The sequence below is a fragment of the Acinonyx jubatus genome, chromosome A2 (genome assembly GCF_027475565.1).
Source record: "Acinonyx jubatus isolate Ajub_Pintada_27869175 chromosome A2, VMU_Ajub_asm_v1.0, whole genome shotgun sequence".
NCBI lineage: Eukaryota > Metazoa > Chordata > Mammalia > Carnivora > Felidae > Acinonyx > Acinonyx jubatus.
This window is the reverse complement of record NC_069383.1, coordinates 114,874,941-114,892,453: the sequence shown is the minus strand read 5'-3', so window position 1 is coordinate 114,892,453 and position 17,513 is coordinate 114,874,941. Positions and strand designations below refer to the sequence as shown.

Here is a 17,513-nt window from a genome sequence, read left to right as displayed (position 1 = left end):
TGTGCGGGTCTCCTGGGCCTAGCATAGCCCCCCGATACCTCCAAGCTCCCCTGCCCACCTCCAGCTCTCCTTTCTGGGGCTCAAGAACCCCCCCACCCCCAGGTCCTGGATCAGCTCAGGACTGGCTAGAATTCCTGGCTCACGGGTTCCTGGGTAGAAGCAGCCGCCAGCCAGCTCTAAAAAGATGGCAAGGAGAAAGAGCACCAGAGACCTGGGTTCAAATCCCAGCTGTGCCCCTCGCTTGCTATGTGACTCAGGCATGTTCTAACCCCCCCCCCGCCAGGCCTCGGTTTCTTTATCTGTAGAAGGGGTGCTTGTGAGGAAGCAATGAGACACTGTGCAAAGGACTTGCTAATAGTGAACTAGTAAAATAGTAACGATTGTAGTGGGCCGAAGTGTCCCTCCCAAGTTTCACGTCCACCAGGAACTTCAGCATGTGGCCCTATTTGGAAGTAGGGTCTTTGCAGATGTATTTAAAGATCTCGAGATGAGACCATCCTGGATGGATGGGCCCTGTATCCAGTGACTGGTGTCTTCACAAACAGAAGAGAGGACACAGAGACACAACAGAGAAGAAGGTGATGTGACAATGAAGACAGAGATTGCAGCGATACAGCCACGAGCCACTGAGCTCCAAGGGTCGCTGGCGAGCAACGGAAGCTGGGGATGAGGCGCGGTGTGCCAGCTCCCTCAAGGCCTCCAGCAGAAAGCAGCCCTGTGACGCCTTGATGCCAGATGTCCAGCCTCCAGAACCGGGGGACGCTAAATTTCTGTTGTTTCAGGCCACTCGGGTCGTGGCCATTTGCTGTGGTGGCCACAGGAAACAGAGCTGTTATAAATGCTGCTGCAGTTAAACCTCAGCCTTGCAGTGTCTCAGGCCCTTCAGCCCAAGGGCCAGCTGGCAGGAGACTCTACCCTCACAGAGGACACGAGGCAGGCAGGATCGCTGCCCCCTCTTCCAAGGGGAAACTGTGAGACCTGGGGACTGACACGACTTGCCCAAGGTCATCCATCCCTGACCGAGCTGGGCCTGGAACTCGACTCTCCTGACCCTCAGACCCAGGCCTCCTCCCCGACACATGGGGACCTCTGTAGCCTCAGGGACTGCAGCCCTGGCCTCCTCCCTCTGCCTCCATCAGGCCGGGCCATCTTGCTCTCTACTCCCCTGGAGGGCTTTCCTGGAATGCGTCTAAGGCCTTAAAAACACTCCCTCCCTCCAATGCGGGGCTCCCCACTGGAGACCAGGGTGAAGCCCTCAGCACATCCCCTGGCACACAGCAGGTTTTCAGGGGTTGCTGAGAGCGTCCCCTATTTTGTATCGTCATCATGCAGCAGCCCTCCGAAGTGGGCACCTGTTCTCATTTTACAGACCAAAGGCCAGGGCCTGAAGAGGTAAAGCAACTGACTCAAGGGTCAAATTCTTAAATGGCCGAAGTAGGTTTCGAGCTCACAACTTAGTCTGATTCTCGATCTCGACAACTTCCACTCACTGAGCCACAAATACTGGCCACACCCTGAGCCTGCCACTCAATGTCCAGTACTTCCCCACTTGCCCCTTGCAACAACAGCCTGAGAGGTCACAGAGGGGTGAACTGAGGCTCCACCCTACTGCCTTGAACTCTAGAGCCTTGCCATCTTTCCCATCAACTATCACCACTGTCTGTCTCTGTCCACGGGGACATCCTCCCTAAATAGTTTCTTGTTTGGGGCTCCTGCTCAGAGGGAGAAATGGATTACTGCATGTTTAATGTTCTGGCCTTGGAGATGGCAGGGTGGGCTGGGGTGCCCAGATTCCACATAAGAGACCCACCCCTGTCTCCCACACTGCTCTGTGTGTTACAGGGGAGGTTGGGGAAGGGGCTCATCCACCCCCACAAAGTGTGTTTGCATGTGGCGTCCAGAACTTGCACCCCAGACAGCTCTCCTGCAGCCCCTTGGGAGCTAAGGGGGGAGGTCGAGAGGAACTACACTGTGCACCTCAGGGTCCCCCAAGTCCCCAACCTTCACCCTGCACCTATGATGTGCCAGCTGCTTCACACACATCACTCAGAATCTTCCCAACAGCCCTTCTAGAGAGGGGAACATTGAGGTTTACAGAGGACAAGCCAATTCCCTCACTGCCATAGAGCTGGGGAGAGGCATCATGGCGACTCAAACCCAAGACTCAGGGAGTCTCTTAGGTGCATCCCTCCCAGCCACACTGCTAAGAAAGATGGCCCTGTTTGCCATGTGAGAAGGGCCCGATTTAGGGGTGCAGGGTGCAGCCAGAGGCTGGGGGCAGGACAGGGGACTGGAGGGCTGGAGATCTGAGTCTCAGTCTCATTTTGCCACCAAACTGCCAGGTGACCTCAGTTTCTCTGGATGTGATGGGAGCAGATGAATAGCATGATGCTCCAGTTACTCCCAGCTGTGAGAGCCTCCGAGCTCCCCCAAATCCACTCTCAGCCACCTCGCTCCACTGGGTACACAGCTACAGAGATAAGAACCCAGCGACACCTGTGAAAACACAGCTCCTGGGACCTCCTGAATCACTGGGCGGGGGACCTGGAAATTTGTCCTCTACCAGGTGATTCTCTAGGTTCATTAATATGCCGGAGACCCATCGGCCTAGAGATTTCCCTTCCTTCCTTCCCCTCCTGACTTTGGCCAACTGCAGCAGGAAGGTGCTCACCGGCTCAGGCTCCAGGCTCTGATGCCAGTGGCACCTCTGTGCACAGCTCTCTAGGGTGTTCGAGGTTCTCAGATCACTGTGGGGGGAGGCAGGGCAAGAACAGGCATGCCCTGGTCACAGAAGAGGAGACTGAGGTGCAGAGGGACAAAGCAGCTTGCCCAAGGTCATACAGCTGGTCAGAAGTAGAGGCTGGGCCCGGTGCACTCATCATTTTAACTTGCAGTCAAACAGCTGGGGAAAACCAGGAACCAAACAGGCCCCTGCTGCTTCACGCCTGGGACCTGACGGAGGCTGGCAAGACACCCTACTCTCCAAAAAGCACAGTGTGACCTTGGACAAATCCTTTCCCCTGGCTGGCCCTCAGTTTCCCTGTTATGAACGGGTCCAGGCCAGGTAACTTTAGAATGCACACATCTGCATTGGCTTTCTAGTGCCATCAGTTCCACCAGATAAAAGGTGGCAGAGCTGTCTAGGACAGGGCCACATGTGTCTGGGGAGGGCTCTGCTTTTGCCCTCAGGAGACTCTCTGGACCCTTTCCTGAAGTCTCATCCCCAAATCCCAAGTTCTTGGACTGTTGGTTCCCAAGATGTTGGCACCCTAAGTTGAGGCTGGCCTCATGAAAGAAGGGAGGGGAGGGTCCAAGACGGCAGGCAGGGAAGCCAATGGCCTGGCTTCCACCCTGTCTCCGCCATGTTCCAGCTGTGTGGCCTTGGATAAGTGTCTCTACTTCTCTGTGCAGCTTCTCATCTATGGCATGGGAATAACGTGGTCATGGGAGCCCCCCCACCCCCATCCCTGAAGCGATGGATGCAGAACCATTAGCTCAGTGAATGCTAGCTGGCTTACTATTATTTACCCAAGTCTCCCAACCCATACCTACGCTAGGTGGGGAGAAAGGAAGAGGGGCCAAGGGGAGAAGAGAATTTCAGTCTCTCTACAGCATGAGCCACAGGCAGCTTTTGTGATCTGTGGTCTGGAGAGAACTTGGGGGCTGTTGGCAGTGTCCTGGACCCGAGCTCTGAGAGACTCCCTCCAGTGTGCAGGTTTCCTGGTGCCAGAGAAGTGGGGTGGTGGGACTGGTCCAGACTCCTGGTGGTCTGGGCTGTGGGCAGCAGCTGCTCCTGCCCCCTCCTCTGTCCCCTTTCCAACTCTGGGCAGCCTTCTCCACAGAACATCAATAACCTGACTCCAATCAGAGCTCCCTGGGAATCTGGGCTGGCCCTCGCCTGGCCGGTGTCCCTGTGTCCTCACAGGTAGTCCCCTGAGGGGTAAGCCTCTCCCCAGTGCCCACAGAGGCACCTTCACTCCCAGGGCAGATGTCTGAAAGCTGAGGGGTGGATGTGTGCATGAAGCATCTGCAGAAGTGCCACGTCTGTGTGCCTGGGCTGTCTTTGTACATCAGCAACCTACACTCCCCCGTGGGCACATTCCAGCATGCTGTGCGCCTGCTAATGCATGGAAGGGCATGCAGAAATGGCCTGTGGGATACCACAAATATGTGCTTGTCATTTTCACATGGGGGCCAGCCCTCACATGGCCACATGCCACATTTGTGGCTGCTGCAGGGCACCACGTGCAGGCCAGTTAGCCCACATGCAGCCTCCTGCATTCCTGTGTTAGAGCTACGTGCATGTGTGGGTATGCTGCATTCACAGGTGTGTGTGTGTGTGTGTGTGTGTGTGTGCGTGCATGATGCATTCATGTGCATGCTGTGGTTTGCAGGTGAGCAGGTGGTATCCAGGGATTTGAGCTGTATTCACATGTGCTGAAGTGTATCTATGGGCACAGGAACTCTGTATGTGTGTATGATTTGAACACATACAATACACTACTATGTGTCCTGTATTTGTATAAGTGTATCTGTGGCTGTGTACATGCCCTGATGAGAATGGGACGGGGGGACAAAGGTAGCTAAATAATATGGGCCATTTGCATCTTTCCTGAACTCCCCCTGCAGGGTTCCCTCAGAGCCATCTTAGCCCCCTCCCTGCCACTGTTCCTTCAACGAAGTTAACAGGCGGAGGCCCCTGAGGCCTGCGCTCCAAGCCCCCTCCTACTGCACACGTCAAAGGAGAATTTCTCCGGATGGCGCCTGCAGCTCCTGGAAATGCCCCAAACGTCAGCTCTGCCTCCTCCCAGCGATTTGGAGAGCAATGCAGGCAAGGAGGGGAACCCATTCTGTGCTGGGCGAGGGGCGCTCAGCGTCACGCCAAGACCCTCTGCTGGCTGAGCCTGCCCACTCGCTTACCCTTCTGAAGGTCGAGCCTGGCTGGGCCTCTGTGTGGGGGCCCCAAGACCCCTGGGGCACTTGCCTGACTAGGGCAGGCCAGCCCCAGAGACCCCTCTCCATACAACCTAGGTGACCAGAGGACAGCCATGCATGGAGTGACCCCTTGGCTACAAAGGGTGGCTGCGCAGCTCACCCATGGGGAGTGCAGAGACCCCCTGATGGATTTCCTCAGTCTTGACCCTGCAGGGGGCAGGGAGGAGCCCCAGGTACCTAGCTCTCAGCCAGAGGCCACCCAGACTGGCCGAGGAACTGGGCATCCGGGCTGAAAGTGCCAACTCCACCACCCAGCATGACTGCTGCAAAATGGCCTGGCCACCCCACTCGTGCCCCCCTCCTGACCATCTTGGGGACCTGGGGACTCATCCCTGCCACCACATGCCTTAGCTGGCCTGACCTGGTGGTCCTGGCACACTGCAGCCCACCCTGCCAGAAGGACCCTCTGTGGGAGTCTCCCTTTGCCTCTTTCTTGCAACCCAGTGGGGGCCGGCCAGGAGGCACCCTCTAGTCCTCTGCCTCTCCCTGGGACAAGCTCAGAGGGAAGAGAACCTTGCCCCCTGCTACTGGCTTGCCGGCCCTTGCATAACATCCATCGGGGGCATTTGCTGAGCAGAGGCTGCCGGCATCTACCTGAGACCCTGGGCATCCGCTTGTCCAAGGCCCCCTGCTCAAGTCCCCAGCACCCCCGTCCTATCCCCCAGCACACGGACCCTCACGCTAGTGTCTCCCTCGGCGGCGGCTCCCAATGCAGCCTCAGCTGCTGCCAGATAAACAAGCCGGGCTCCCACCAACCACCCCCCCCCCCCCCACTGCCACCACCACCATCAGCAATGAAAAAAATCAAATGAAATGAAACAAAATAAAATGGGTGAGGGAGGAAGGGGAGAACGGAGTGGGGCGCTTTTTATTTTTTATTTTCTCATGCTGGGGGATGCCGGTACTTACTTGGCTACGAAAATCACCACAAATCCGGCACGGTTTCCAGGCGGGCAGCCCCGTAATCGCGGTGCGGCAGCTGGTGCCGCGGCTGAGCCCAGCCAGCGTGCCCGGGTCCCTCTGCAGACTGTACCATCCTGCCCGAGCAGGTGGGGGGGCGGGGGGGGGGGGCGGAGGCGCCGGCGCCGGCTTCTAGGAGAGCATCTCGCTGGCAAAATGCAATCTCGGGGGAGGCAGAGGCCGCCCCTGCCGCTGCGCTGCCGGAGGCTGGGGGAGGGGGCGGAGGACGGAGGACCGAGGGAGGGACGCGGGGAGGGCTTGTTCTGGTGGGGGGACTGGGGGAGGAGAGTGGGGGCGGGGGTGTGTGGACCGAACCACCACGGTGTTGTTTGCGGTTTTAATTCCTCCCGTGGGATCATGAGGAACTGAAGCTGGCAGAGTCCCAGGAATATGCCTGCTCCCCCAAAGTAGGAGGGAATGTCAAGGGCATGGTGAGGGTACTGTCGGGGCTGAGCCTGAGTGGAGGGCGTCCTGCGATTGATGGTGGTCGTCGGGAGACCGTAAAAGGGGAGAGGGGAAGATTTTGCTCAAATGGCCCCAGGTCACCCCCTACTTTCTGAGGGACTCCTTCGGCTATGCAGGGGCTCTGGTGTCCCCCTCTTTTTGGTCAGGGCACCCCCAGACCAAAGGGGGGCAAAGGTCACATAGGGGGAGAGCAATGGACTCCACAGAGACTAAACACATCTGTGGCTGCAGGTCCAACATAGCAGAGCCGGTACTGAGCTCCCCGCTGCCATCTAAACGCCACCCCGGCAGCCCTGTAGCCCTACCTATGGGTACTCCCACCTGCCTGGGGGCTGCAGGGCTGGCAGAAGACCCCTTCAAGACGCTAGGCCGTTTCTCTGCTCACAGGTGCACACCGGCAGGGGTGTCTACAAACGTCTCCTGTATCCACTTCATCTACAGGGACATCTGTGATGAGTTGGGGGACTGACCATACTGGGGTTGGCTGGCCACGTCCAGAGACTCCAGGGACCCCCAATAAGGAGTCTGAAGGAATGCAACCCCCCCCCACCCCCCAGCCAACCGCTCACTTCTTCCCGCCTCATCTGCTATCCGTTTAAGTTCAGACCTGCTGCCCCTTTAAATCCAGACTGGTGGGAGGACAGACCCAAGATCAAGGTTAGGAGGTCACAGTAGGTGAAGGGGCTTCTCTTGGATTCTGAGGCCTCCCTTTCCACTGCCCTACCCCCTTAGAGGAGGGGTGCCCTGCTTGGGAGGACGGCACGGAAAGTGGGAGGACCTTCAGGACCACTGTCTCAGGGCACCTGTCAGCGTGGAGGGGGCGCATACTGGAGGAGGGTCAGGGCTGGGGGTGGCCCCGGAAGGCAGCTCCAGATGGAAGCTGCCTCCTTCCCCTGTCCCCACCCCCTGCCCAGTTCTGAGCTGCCCGCCCGAGCCTGAGCGTCCCGAGCTGCCTCTCCATCCCTGGGCTGGCACAGAATATCAATTTGTCTCGTTAAGCTGAAAGTCTGCACTGCACCAAAATCAGAACCTGGCCGGGCAGAGGGGCCGAGGGAGGCAGAGAGCTGGGATCGAGTGCCAGCGGCAGGGCCTCTGTCAGCAGGGCCGTGCTGATACTCCTCGCTCTTTATTTCCCTAACCCACCAAGGGGTCCCATTCTGCTCCTGGGCCAGGCAGGGAAGGCACTCGGCTGGGGTTCCACCTAGGACACAGCTCAGAGAAGCTCTTGCCCCCACCAGTGGCCTGGGACAGGGAGTTCCCATGTTGGCTCCTTCTTGGGGGCACAGATGAGGGGCTCCACTGGTCCCCCTCCAGGTAGACCTCTCAGTCAGATCCCACCTTAGGAGAGGCCAAGCCAGGAGTCCCCCACCCCTTCCCCAGGGCCTAGGGGCAGCCTCTCTCCTCCTACACAGGGCCAAATAAGAGCGTTCTGAGATGGCCGGGGTGAGGGTGGGCAGTAAAGGGGCAGAGGGCGAAAGGCTCATTGCAGCTCACGTCTGGTTGGAGTAAATGTGTCCATGCCAGGAATCCCACCGTTATTTCTGCGACATCATTGGTGGGCAGAGGTGGGGGGCGGGCGGGAGGAAACCACTTTTCCTGATTACAAAACAAACAGCCCCACAAGGGGCCAGTTACGAGCCACCACTGCCACAGCAATAATCCTATCGGCGTCCAACACACTTTACAGTTTGCAAAGCCCACTGCAAAACAGTGAGTCGTTTGATCCTACCACGATAATGACTGCTGTGAGCACCTGAATTACAATGAGAAATTTGTGTGTGGTAGCCAAGGTAAGGTCTCTCAAGCCAGGAGGGGGTAAATCAAACCTGTGACCTAAGCCTGAGGACGCCAGGCCCATGGCTCCCTATCTGTGAAGGCCAGCAAGGTGTGGGCCGGGTGGGAGCCCCAACACTCATCCTCTTGAAAGTCCTGAGTCCTGCCTGTGCGCTGGCCCCTGTTTAGGGTGCACTGGGCCCTCACCAGCCAACACCAAACTCTCAGGAGCTCGTGGATTTTTGTTCCCAGAACCTAAGACTAGAATGGACATCTGGTTAAGCTCCCATCTCCTTGGTATTTCAGGCCTTGTTGTGCTTCAGCCTCTGTGTCTGTACCCCAATTACAGGCTGCCCCCTAACTTCCGAGGCAGCCCAAATGTCGACCCGCAGAGTCTGAAGGTTTTTCAGTATGTTTCTCCCATGAACTCCTATTCATCCTTCAAAGTCCAGCTCAAATGCTGCTTCCTCAGATAGTCCTTCCTGATTCCACCAAAAGAACCAATTCATGAGTCTGGCCTGGCTCTGAGCACACGGCATTGCGATGGTCTACACATCTGTCTCTCTCACTGAGCTGTGACCACTTCAGCTATGTCTCCAGAGCCCCAGCTCCCGGCATGTGGTAGGTGCCACAATAAAGGCTTGAATGAATCCAGTGCTGTGTGATTTTGATTTATCACATGTCAGAACCAGAAGGACCTTCATGGGCTCCTAACCATTTCTCCCATTTTACGGCTGAGCAAACTGAGGCCTCAAGAAAATGACGTAAGTGGCTTGCCCAAGGTCACCTAGCCACAGACATTCGTCCCCTGCCCTGCTCCCTGTGCCTCCCCTAGGCAGCAGGCACACCTAGGGCATCTGGCCTGTCTTTCCAGGATATGCTGGGGGGCAGGGGGTACTGGGCAGGCAGAGGTGTTGTGAAATCTGACAAACAATGGTGCCAGTGTTGCAACTCCGGGAAGGTTAGAAACTACAAGGCAGGGTCACCCACGGGGAAGAGGGGGAGAGAGGCAGGAGGCTGGCCAGGAGGATTACTGATAGCTTCTGCCTCCAGCATGATTTGGCTTATGGTGAACAAGGATTGAGGGTTAGGGTTGGGGGAAGGTATGAGAAATAGAGCAGGGCTGAGGGGAGAGCCAGCCCAGTCTGATTTTCAAACAGTCTTTAGTTGTCCAGACCATGTCTTCGGGCAGAAATCCTAGAGCCAGAGAATAGGGGAAGTAGAGGGTCAGTCTACCCAGGGATAAGGGTAGGGATGAGGTCCAGTCTGATGAAGGCAATTTGCATAAAGGAGACAGATGAGGTAGGTCCAGACGGGTCTCAGGGAGGCAGAATCAAATGCAATCGGATGCCAGCTGTGTCCTTTCTGGAAGACACAGGTTCTCTTTTGCCTCTCCCTCTTGAAGAGAAGTAGGAATGAGGACCACATCTACCCATGCCTCATCCAACTCAGGGTCTTTTGATGCCTCGACAGGGGTCCTGGGGCAGGTTAACTGTTGTCACAAAGAGCTGCTGGCCGGAGCTCTTGGAGGATGAGAAGATATTTCCAAAGGCCCCTCACATCGCTGCCTTGTCTGGCCTTCACACATCACCTCAGGAGAGACTGGGCTTCTTCCCATTTTATAGGAGGGAAAAATGGAGGCTCAGAGACCTCAAGTGGCTTGCTTAGGAGTTACAGAGCCAGTGAGGGCCAAGGTCAAGATTTGAGCCCAGATTGGACCCACTTGAGTTTGAGACCGTTCCCTCTGTCCCTGACTAAATTTACTCTAGTTTAAGGCATATGACTCATGCTCTCCTAGGACAATGACCTTGAGGGGCCATAGAATGGGTGTCTGGGGACTATGTGCCCTGGCTTCTCCCAAGTCTCTCACCCACCTTGGGGCCCTATACCCATCCCACAGAGGTCCAAAACTTCCTCAGCCAACCCGATCTTGGTTTGGTGGTCAGTCAGATCTGGATTCAAATCCCCGCTCTTTCACTTACTGGCAGTATTTGGGCCAAGGACTCAACTTCCCTGAGCTTTCTCATCTGTAAAATGGGAATAATAATACCTATTTGGCTGGGTTGCAGGCTAACGGAAAATGGCAGCTGTTATTAATAGAATAAGCACAGAATAAACACAGAGGGTGAGATTCTCCAGAAGGCCCCTGGGAAACATTGTGGCGGTGTGTGTGGGGGGGTCTCTTCTAGCCCTTCATCCTGTTGGATGATGGCTCAGATCCCTCCCCCGTAGAGCGTGGGCAGGGCTGGCCTCTAAGAACCTGCCAATCCAGTGCAGACTTCCGACCCACAAACCCAGGCCCCCAGTGCCTGGCTCCCCCCACTGGTTCGTGCTCCCTCAGTAAGAAGGGTTCAGCCTGACTTCTAACTTGAGGCACCATTCATATCAGCATCCTACCGTGCGGCTCATGGTATGACCTCCACAACATCCTGGGAGGTAGGTCCTATTTTTCATCCCCATTTTACCGATGAGGAAAGTGAGGTAGAGCGAGGTGAAATGATGTTGCCGAAGGTCATACAGGGAGTTTGGGAAATGAGGCTTGAAACCAGGACTGCGTGAGTCCTCGTGCTAAGCCCAAGGACCCCAAAGGAGGTGGGTGTGAACCTGTATCCAGGGAGCCACAGGACTTAATTTCCCACAGGTCAGGAAAACCAGAGCCCGGATGGCCTCCCCTAGCCTTCCAGTGGGGCAGGGAAGGTGTGTGGTGACGACTGACCTTGCTGCCCCTCTGTGAGGCCAGACGTTAGGAACAGTGGCCAGTTAGAGAGTTGGTACTTTCTCTCCTGCAAGAACACAGAGCCTGGGGAATCAAGAACTATTATGGGAGGGCTCCCTGGGGGAGGTTGCCTTTTCCAGGCCTGGGGAACATGGTCTCATCCATGCTATCCCTTTGGTTAATGCACATGCAAACACACTGCCCACTCCCATCTGTCCATCCTGCCTCCTCACCTTGGTCTCCCTCCTCCTTCTCCTGCTATCCTTCCCCTGCTTACCCATCCCTGCACCTCAGAGAGCTTCTCAACTCCTCTAAACCCTCTTTGGCTTCCCTGTGCCCTTAGCATAAAACCCAAAGTCCTTCCAAGGCTCATGAGTGGCTCATGAGAGGCTCATGACTATTCCAGACCCTCCCCATTATCCTCTATCCGTTTTCCCCCACACTAGGCCTCTCCTGCTCTCCAAACACACTCTTGCATTTCCATGCCTCTGTGTCTTTGCATGCACTATCAGCTCTGCCTGGGATGCCTTCCCTTCCCACTTTTCTGCCTGGAGAACTCCTATTCATGCTTCAAGCCTCAGCTCCAGCAACCCCTCCTCTCTGAAGCCTTCCCTGATTTCCCCTCCATCATCTCCAACCCCCAACAAGAGTTTGTTGCTATTAACCTTTTTATGTCATGCCCATCAGGTTGGGGGAAATCCTTGGGGATCCTGGGGATCTCATTTGCTTGTATCCTCAGCACTGGGCACAGAACCTCAATAAATATTGATTGAACTGATGAGTGCAGGTTTGTTGAATGAAAAAGAAATTCCCCTGGTGGTTTTGAACTGGTATTTGCATCTCTCTATAGCTCTGCCAATATTCTTTGCACTTGCTGGAGGTCCTGGTTTAAGAGTTGCTATTTCCTGAGCCTGTCAATGAATGGGCTCTCTCTGCATGCCCACCTTGTGAAGGACAAAGGAGGACCTGAACTTCACTCTGACGTTCCTCAGTAAGGTCTCAACTGGGAATAGGATGCTTGAACCCAGGGCTGAACTCAAGGTGAATTGAACACCCAAGGAGGCCCTATCCCTCAATGCTCCCTCCCAGCCACCTATAGCCTGACATTTTACCATTAGTAATTCATTTCTTCAGGATTATTCGGTCTAAAAATATTTATTTAGCTCTCACAGAATGTGAGGTACTGTGCTGGGGTTCCTAGTTGACATGTGTGTGTGTGTGTGTGTGTGTGTGTGTGTGTGTGTTTTCACTCCTGCCAGAAGGCTGACTCCCTGGGGAAAGAAGAGGAGAAGGAAAGAGGAAACAGAAGGAGTAGGGATGATGGAGCTAGGACTGTCAGGAGAAGAGAAAAGGGAATCTGTCATTTGCTAAGTGCCTACTATGTGCCAGGCACTTAACACAAGAGCTGTCATTTATTCCTCATTGCTACCCAGGAGAATTTAGTGTTATCAGCCCTCAATTTACAGGTGAAGAATAAGCCCAGGGAGGGCGAGTGGCTTGCTTGGGGGAGCACAGCTGTGTGGCACAGGACCAAGCATTCAAACCTAGCAGTCTGCCCCACAGCCTGCCATCTCTCTGGAGGTTCTCCTCCTGAGGAGGTGGTGGGGCCCAGCAGGGAGAGAGGATTCCCAGAGAGGATGGGAGCTGAGGTGTGACAATAGAGAATACTGCAGCTGAGAGGCCCACGCACTGAGTGCTGGACAGGTGGACACTGTTGGGATTGTAACCAGTAAGGAGTTAGGGACCGAAATGCACCCATTCTGGCTGCTAGTGTGTCATCAGAATAGGTTGGAGGCCGCAGGGAACACGTCAGCTATCTCCGCTGAGAGCTTTCCCGTGTGCTAATGCACATATCTATGCACACACCATTAGCCTGTTATGTGGAGAGCATCACTCCACATTTTACTGACGAGGAAACTGAGATCTGGGGAGTGGAGGTGACAAGCCCAGGATCACATAGCTGGAGCCAGAATTAGAACACAGATCTTTCCCGGAAGGCTCACAGAGGAGAAGTGAGGTTAGGGGCTCATAACCTTACGAGGTTTCTAAGGAGCAGGGCTCTGAGGGGGACTGAAGCCCTTATCCTGTCACTGAAGCCCCCTCCCTCTGGGAGAGCCTCTGGTCCTCCACCGCACCCCAACGTGGCACGGGAGAGGGGTGGGTCCAGAGAGATTAGCAGCCAGAGCCCCATGGACTAGCTCAAATCCTGCTCCACTCTGATGGGCTGTGTGATTTGGGGCAAGTCTCTCGATCTCTCTGGCCTCAGGCTTCTCACCTGTAAACTAGGCATAGTGTCATCAGTTTCCTGCTTCTCTGTATGCTCATTTGTTGAGCAAATATCCACTGATGTCTACTACTTTCCAGGTTCTGTGCTCGGTGCTGAGGATACAGCAGGAAAGCCATGGTGTCTACTCTCAAGAGGATTTAGAGACAGATGTGAAATGAATCCACAAACCGATGTAAATTGACAAAAGGGTACAAGATGAAGGGGCAGAGGCCATGAGCACATTCAGCAGGAAGACCTGGTCACCCCTGGTGGGAGTAGAGGGGGGAGTTGCAGAAGGTTTCCCCAAGGGGGGAGTCACTGAGCTGAGGTCTGGAGTCTGAGCAGGAGTTCTCTAGGCAAAAGGAGAGGTGGTGTTCCTGGCAAAGGGAATGGCATGTGCAAAGGCCCTGAGGCTAGATAGAGCTTGGCAATTTTCAAGGAACTTGAAAGGGGGCCTGAATGCCTAGAGGGGAAGAGTGTGAGCAAGGGGCAGGAGAGGAGTGGGGGACTTGTAGACCACCCTCCAGATTTCTGTCCTTATCCCTGGAGTAGGAGGAACCTTAGAAGGATTTTAAGGATTAAACAAAACGAGGAACATGAAGCCCTTGGCAAGGCACCTGCCACATGATAGAATTCCATATTGTTAGACAGCTGCACCACAGTACATTGCACCTTCCACAGGTAACACATTCATTCAACAAACCATGATGGGGCAGACTCTGAGGCAAGGATACATCCGCAAGACAGAAAGGGGTCCTGTTGGCACAGAGTCACAGCTGTGAGTTTAAGAACATTCAATAGACATTTAGGACTCTCAAGTGCGCTGGGGAATGAGGGGAGCCACCTGACAGAAGGGGAAATGGAGGCTAGGAGAGGTGAAGGGATCCCTGCCCCTGACTGTCGGGGTGACTGACGTGAGAGCTGTGGATTCAGGACTCTCAATCCAGTGCTCCCTCCAGGATGCTAGATTGCCATAAGGGCAGCTCCACTTGAGAGCCGCTGGGCAGAAGAGATGCTATTTGTACATGTTACAAATAGTAGTACTGAGAGGTAGCATTGCCTGGACAATTGCTACGTGCCAGGTACTGTTTGTTCTAAGAACTTTTCATGTTGTGGCTCATTTAATTACTACTTATTATCAGCCCCATTTTACAGATGATGAAACGGAGGCAGAGGGGCCATGTAACTAGAATGAAGCGGTCCAGCCGGCAAGGGTATTGGGACCTGAACACAGACCTTCTTCCCTACCCTGCTGTAAGTATGGGGAATGCTTGGGCCCGGCCAGGGTGTCCAGCAAGCGGCCGAAGGGAGCAGGGTAGAAGTGGGATGTGGTGCTGGGCCTGAGGAGGGAGAATAGGCAGATGAGCTTGTCTGCCCTTGGAACACAGGCAACGCTGATGCAGCCTCAGCAGCCTTCAAAGGTATCCTGTGGGGGTGTCCCACTTTCTCCCCAGAGGAAATCCCCTTTGGGATCTGCCTACAAAGCTGGTGTATGTGGACTCATGGTCCACTGGTGCCAGGAGGTGCTACCATGCCCCCCCCCCACCCCCATCATCCCTATCCTTCCATTTTATAGAAAGGGATCCTGAGTCCCAGACAGGGGCAGCCACCTGTCTTGGGCACAATGCAGCAAAGCCAGGGCTGGGAGGTGAGTGGTGGCTCCAAAGAAGCCCTTTAACCCTATAAGAAATGCTCATCACCTTGTGGGACCCCCCACCTTGTGGGACCACCTTGCTCAGAATCTATCTTTATAAAATATGGCTCCAAAGAACACCTGCACAGTGGCCATGGTCAGCTTCCAAGGAGACCCTGCATCAGTGGGGATTTCTAGGCCTGGGTGGCCCACTCCACAGGCCCTCTGTGGACAGGACTGTCCTTAAGGTTGGCCAGCTCTCTCACTGCAAGGCCATGGACATGTTGCCCCTGGAGGTGAGGCTAATTGCCATGGGCCAGAGAGGTGTCCTGCTCTCTTGGGCCCTCCTTCCTGTACCCCAGCCTCCCTGCCCTCACACCCACAGGCCAATTTGCAACAATGAGGTACAAGAAGGAAATGGAAGGGTCTTGACAAACTGTAAGGAATTGTCAGATACAAGGTGCTATTTCTTTCTGGGGTACACTGCATAGTACAGCAGAGTGCTTAGGGGTCACAGAGATATGGGATGGAACCCCAGCTCTGCCACTTACTATTGCATGGCCTTGAGCTTGTCACTTGGTCAGTTAGAACCTCTGTGTTTAGGGGTGCCTGGGTGGCTTGGTTGGTTGAGCATCCAACTTCGGCTCAGGTTATGATCTCATAGTTTGTGAGGTCGAGCCCCACACTGGGCTCTGTGCTGATAGCTCAGAGCCTGGAGCCTGCTTCGGATTCCATGTCTCCCTCTCCCTCTGCCCCTCCCTTGCTCATTCTCGCTCTCCCTGCCCCCCCCTCAAAAATAAATACAAAAAATTTTTTTAAAAACCTCAGTTTCTATATCTGTGAAGTGGGAATAATAATATAATTGATCCAGTCTTCCAATAAAATGAGAGAGAATATGAAGATATCATTGGTTCATTCCTTCAGCATTAATTTAACACCTACTACATGCCTGGTGGTATGGGGACTGGTTCTTGGAGCAGGGCTTTGTAGGAGGACACTCAGTTGCAAAGGAGAGAAGGAAGGAGCAAGGGTTTGGAGATCCCTGTGGGGTGCCAGGGGTGTGAGGGGAAGGTGGTGCTCCAGCTCTGTGCCGTTCCCCTGTGGGTGTTGTCTCAAACCTTTCGGGACTTCTCCCAAGGGTGGGTGACCATTTCCTCTGGGACCTGGTCAGGCCTCTCAGCTCCGGCCCCACAGAGGAACCCACCTATGAACCTCTGTCTGAAAATCCAGCCCCAACTTAGGTTCCAGAACCTCTCTGGCTGGAGGCTGGGTGGTACAGGGCTGGGGTGTGGGCGCGGAAGTCACACACACCTGGGTCCATATTCGGGCGCTGCTACTCACTGGCTGTGTTACCTTGGGCAAGTCGCTTCACCTCTCTGAGCCTCTACTTCTTCATCAGCAAGCTAGAGATAACGTCTACCTCAGAGGACTGTACTGGGTATTGAAATACTACATGTAAAATACTTGGCCTGTCGTGTATTACATGAACAACTAATAGCAGCTTAAAATGACTCACATGCCCCTCCTCTGTTCCCTTAAGTAAGCAGGACATAGGCATCCTAGCCTAGGTGGCTTGGCATGTGGCAGTCTTGACCGACGGTGTTCTGGAGTTGCGCTGGCTCCTGAGAGCTGATAGCATGTGTAAGTGATGTCACAGGGGTAGCTGTAATCTGCCAGGGTGGGAGCATTTACACCATGGAAATTGGCAAACACTACAAAGCAGGGCGCCCACCTCCCTGAGAGCTGGTCATTAAATGTTCACCAGCACACCACTGAGCCCTGGGCAGGAGCTCAACACCGCTGCCCGGAGTCCATTGCCTTGCAGTTCTGGGGACCCCTTTCTGCTCTGGTGTCCTTTGCCCCTCCAGCTGCCCTTGCCCATCCCAGCACAGGTAACCTGCTCTTGGGACTTCTCTCCTACCCCCCTGCCATGGGCTTGCCAAGGATGGCCACCCAGCCCAAAGGGATTTCAGTGTCAGACGAGGTGAGCCTGGCCAATTACCTTCACTCTTCCTCCCCGCTTGGCCGCTCTCAGGGCTGAGCCCTTCCTAACCCACCTCCTCTCTTTTGTTTTAAAGTTTATTTGAGAGAGAGACAGAGAGACAGAGACAGAGACAGAGAGAGACAGAGAGAGAATCCCAAGCAGGCTCTGCATTGTCAGTGCAGAGCCTGATGTGGCGCTTGAACTCACAAACCATGAGATCATGACCTGAGCTAAAGTTGGACGGACACTCGACTGACTGGGCCACCCAGACGCCCCCCAACCTACCTCCTCTTAACCTCCATCACCCCAGCCACCACTTCCTCACTAAAACTCCCATCCCGAGGGGTCCACAATGCCCAGTGCCTATTTCTGTGATCTGTCCACATCTACCCCTCTTCTTCCTCCAGTCCCATAAGGCTGCTAGCAGCCAGCAGACTGCTGAATCTGGGGACAGGTGACCCGAGGTGGTCCTGCTCCTTTTTCCCCGAAGGCTTGGGCAAGCTGCTTCTCTCCCAGAGACTCTACAACAGGGACAGTGATAGATGTCAGGGCCCCACCATCAGTCAGGCGCTGAGCCACTGGCTTCACTGGCCAGTCTCATTCCTTATTTTCTCATCTGAAGAATGGGGACAATAAAAATGTCTCCCCCAGGGAACTGCGTGGTGATCCCAAGCAATGGCTTTTGTGAAATGGGCTCACTGACTGTGAAGTGCCATGCTAA

The 17,513-nt window shown here is 54.9% G+C and overlaps 1 protein-coding gene across 12 annotated transcripts in view; it reads right to left on the bottom strand.

Annotated features, from left to right (window-relative positions):
- The window catches only part of ATP2B2 (ATPase plasma membrane Ca2+ transporting 2), a 384,493-nt gene that overhangs the window by 167,035 nt on the left and 199,945 nt on the right, over nucleotides 1-17,513 (bottom strand). The window contains exon 1 of one of the 12 annotated variants that reach the window (XM_027042619.2): nucleotides 5,905-6,061. The exons of the other annotated variants lie outside the window; for them this stretch is intronic. The gene's annotated coding sequence lies outside the window, so the exon portion shown is untranslated. Of the gene's footprint in view, nucleotides 1-5,904; nucleotides 6,062-17,513 lie in introns of those variants that run through there. 12 annotated transcript variants of the gene reach the window in all.